Source organism: Oncorhynchus kisutch, unplaced genomic scaffold, assembly GCF_002021735.2.
Source record: "Oncorhynchus kisutch isolate 150728-3 unplaced genomic scaffold, Okis_V2 scaffold862, whole genome shotgun sequence".
Classification (NCBI taxonomy): Eukaryota; Metazoa; Chordata; class Actinopteri; order Salmoniformes; family Salmonidae; genus Oncorhynchus; species Oncorhynchus kisutch.
Window position 1 is genome coordinate 1 of NW_022262807.1, and position 4,492 is coordinate 4,492.

Sequence of the window (4,492 nt, forward strand, 5' to 3'; positions counted from 1 at the left end):
CAATATTGATTACCTTATAATGTTTACAACATGCTAAATATATAGTATCTAGTGGTTTATAATGCATTTAGTGCATTATAATAACATTACTATTACCGCAAAGCAATACAATAAGGCGATAACAGACCGTTTTTACAATCAATTCGCTGCAGGAAAAGTTATTGCCTGGAACTCCATAACTTCATTTTGGAGGAAAAGCGGGGGAGGGGAGGACTTCTCTGTTGAATACCAGGAATCGTCCTTTAAAAAAAAAACATTTCTTACTGACAATCTGCCAAGAGCCCTTACTGGAAAAACAGGGGGTGGATCCTCCCGACACATTATGAGCTCTACTCGCAAGCTCTCGCGATCATTAAAGAGGCAAATGATGTACGAGCAACGTCCAGTCAGTCCAACGTAGAACACAGACAAAGGACCACAACTGACACGGTAAGGACATTGCACATCAGCAAGGATACATTTGTTACAATTGAACAAACAATATATCAAGCTCAAGGAAACAAATATACTCAAGGGATTGAAGTAATTGGATAAACTTTAAAAGTTCCAAGTACAGAGAGAAACCGTTAAAGTTAAGAAACAAGACTCTATTGATTCTATTGTTTTAAAAGTAGCAAAGGCGAAGACAATGTATCATTATAAATCATTAGCGATTTTTTTCATGGGACTTTTGTATGTAAATGATGCAAAGTTGAAGGATTCCGCTCACTAGCCTGCTCGACTTTACTGGAACTGACCGCGGTGACTGAGCCGAGGGCAGAGATAAAAACCAACTTTCCTGTAAATGAGCAGGACAGAGTAACGGTAGCCTAATTGCACATCACGTTTATTCTAACTGAAATATAGTGTTTTCACTTTCACCTTTCACATACAATAGCCATATAGGCGATTTGTCGTAAATATATGCTTATAAATCATGTAGCAGTGCGTAATTGGAGTGACGATAGCAACATGAGCGGTTCGAATCATATTACTTCGTGTGGTTCTCAATAGTCCGCTACAGGACAGAAAATAGCCAGGGCCTCATTGGTAAAAATTTTCCACTATGTACCAGAGAAGTTTAATTAGAATATTTGAAAATTATAGCCAAAGCATAGTCTTTGCCTGAGAGCTACATGAGTTGAGGACTATTAGATTACTCTCAATCCTAAACATTACACTATAAATAAACCTTTTCGAATGTTATTTATTTCTATAATTAAAATGATAGAACTGGATATCTTGAGTTGATAAACTAAACGTCAGTTATTTAGATCATATTGCCAAATGCCCTGAGGTCCACTCAATGTCCAAATCACTCCACTCTGAGCAGATACTTTGGACACTGATGATTTTCTCTGCTTTTTCTCAGGACTATCCTCTCCAGACACAACAACAACAACACTAAAGCCTTGACCTCTGTAGGGAGATTGGTGACCTCTACTCTCCGACCTCCTCCTTCTAGTCTTCTGTTGTCTGTGTGGTGCCCAGTGCTCACCAGGCAGGTCGCAAAGAAGCGGTGCGCAGCGCCATGGTAACCCACAGCAAGTTTTGACTCCGTCATGAGCAGCAGCCCCTTCGACTCCACCATGCGCGCTGCCTCACCGTTACAAGACCTTCAGCTCCAAGGTGCAGTACCAGCTCGTTGTCACCACCCTGCACAAGCTCCAGGAGAGCGGCTTCTACTGGGGCTCTATCAATGGCAAGGAGGCCAACGCCATGCTGGCCGCCGAGTCCGTCGGCACCTTCCTGATCCGCGACAGCTCCGACAACCGACACTTCTTCTTCACGCTCAGCGTCAAGACGGCGTCTGGCACCAAGAACCTGCGCATCCAGTGTGACTCCGGGCCTTCTTACTCCAACGGACCCCAAGAGCATGCAGGCTGTGCCCCGCTTCGACTGTGTGCTGAAGCTGGTCCACCACTACATGCCCCCGACCAAGGGGCTTCGCTGGTGGAGAAAAACACGAGGGGAGGGAACGCCTCCTACTACATCTACTCTGGAGGGGAGAAGATTCCCCTGGAGCTCCTCAAACCTTTCTCCTCCACTATGTCCAGCCTGCAGCACCGTGTAGGAAAACAGTCAACGGACACCTGGACATATCCAGCAAACGGGACCAGCTTCCCCACCCTCAAAGAGTTCCTGCAGGAGTACGACGCGCCCATCTAGGCCTCTCTGGACATGTAGTGCCTCGATGGCATAACTTGATAAAGGTGTTATGAAGGGGACTTGGGCCGTGTGAGAGACAGTGTGGCAACCCCCCACAGAACTGGGGGGGAAATATGACTGTCTGTATCTGTGTCTTAGAGGGATGGTTCACCCACATCAGGGTGACGAGGCAGAGGGAAGGCAGCAGCATGAGTCAGTCTGAGAAAGTAGAAGAAGATGCTTGGTATTGTGGTTCTCATAAGGGCTGTACTGTACCTATCTCCCAAGCCCAGGAGTGATATAACGTACCATGAGTGTAGAGCTATACTGGTCCCACGTCAGCCAGTCACTCTCAACAGCTGCCAACCACAAGACAAGAGGTGGGCGTCGTCATCAGACTTTCCAGTCTCTCATTCATGCAGAGAGAGAGAGACCGAATGAGAGAAGGAGAGAGAGAGAGAAGACAGAACGAGAGAGAAGAGAGAGAGAAAGACAGAACGAGAGAGAGAGAGAAAGGAGGACTGGTTCATTGAGAGGCTAAACGGCCAGTCGGTGTGCTGCTAATTGGTTCAGATGTGTGTCAGTCAGGCCTTCAATTGGACCAGAAAGAACTATTTCCCACCTCAACAACTCTAACCTCACTGCATGACTAATAACTTCCTCCCGAGGTCCGCTCTCTCTCTTTAGTCGATGAAGGCTCTGAGCCAGCATCTTGCCTGCCTTCACACCTCTGACGAAGCACACATTCCCACTGCTGCTAACCACGGGTCTGGCTGTGGCACGGCACCGGCCTGAGAACACAAACACCCAGCCTCTCCTATCCATTCAACCATTACATCAGGATTGGCTGTATTGACTGTCCTTAGCTGGCTGTTGATATTAGTTACGGACATTCCCTGAGCCTGGAAGTATTAAACTCGTTGGTCGGAGTACCAAGCTTTTTGGCTTCCTCTGGGAAACTGGATCTCTGTCTCAGCCTTGCCAGGAAACTGCCTAGCACCGGAATCTAACCCATGTTCCAAAGGGGACATTTAACGTCACCACGTCACCACCTCCAACATCACACTTTGAGTCAATAGTTGTTTTTATTTCCTTAGAAAACTAGCCAGAACTGCAAACCAATTATGACCCAATGTTAGAAGTGTGAAGCCACAAACGGCCGAATGGAGAACATTATATTTGAGACTTAAGTGTTGAAGATGTGTGTAATGATTGGTTGATTGGCAGGGCTTTTGATTTGAACATGCCAAACCTGTCCTGAACTCACCAACAAAACGGTTCCTTGACTGAACAACGAATACTTGCATGACGAATAAATGAATGAGGGGTTGCTTTTATACTTGAGATAATAAATCACTATATACAGAGGAATAGAGAGTCCGGGTAAGCCCTCAGTGGATAGGAAATATACCCCGATGAATGTGGTGGTATTTGTGCCACAGACAGGATACCAGATATCACTTGCTATTGAATGTATTAAAATCTGAGAATCTCTCTTCCTCTCAAAGAGAGCATCTAAGGTTCATCCTGTTCAATTTATTTTTCTTAAACCAGACAATGTTTACATGACTGACAAAAAATGCCAACAGGTTTTCTTCTATCTTTTATAAAGATATTCATTATTGTCTAGCCAGGTGACTGGCTGCAGTAGAAGCAGGATCGAGTTTGAAGAAAAGAGATCGCAGAAGCAAGCAGAACTAAAAACTTTGCACATATTTATATTCATACGACATTTCAATAATTTATAATAAAGAGCACTATTTTTTTAATGAATGACATCCTTGTTGTGTGACCTTATTTGGGGGGTGTTACATCAGATATGACTATACGTTTTGGGTATTTGACACTAGATTGTCATCACTACACATGTCTAAAACATCCCACCTTCAGTTAACCACACAAGAAGTCAGAACACATCATGTCAAAGAGCTGGGTAGAAATAATGTTGTGTTTTTATCCATTTCATCTTTGTTTACTTACGTTCATTTGACAGGAACATGCACATGAATTAACATTGAATTTCACTCACAACTAGACTTTTATGGGGGCCAATTTCCCAGCAAGCCCTAATCCTGGACTCAAACGTGCTTTTTAGTCCTGGACTAGGCTTAACCTGTTGTCCGAGAAACAGCCCTAAAGGGACTGTTATCTAAACAGATCAGGAAACATTTCTCTCGGTATCTAATCTGTTGTCTAAGCCCCTCCCTTTACCATGTAAAGGTGTGTGTGGATCCAGAGAATTACACTAGAAGTGATGGAGTGATGTCCCCCCCGCCCCAAGCTTTGGTTCCAGTGGAAGAGGATTAACCTCCCTTCAACAATGTATAGCAACAATTCAGTGGAGGCTGCTGAGAGGGAGAACGGT

At 44.5% G+C, this 4,492-nt stretch overlaps 1 pseudogene; it reads left to right on the forward strand.

Annotated features, from left to right (window-relative positions):
- Window positions 1–1,390: 1,390 nt before the first annotated feature.
- LOC116362670 (suppressor of cytokine signaling 3-like) lies at window positions 1,391–2,148 on the forward strand (annotated as a pseudogene).
- The last annotated feature ends 2,344 nt before the right edge of the window (window positions 2,149–4,492 follow it).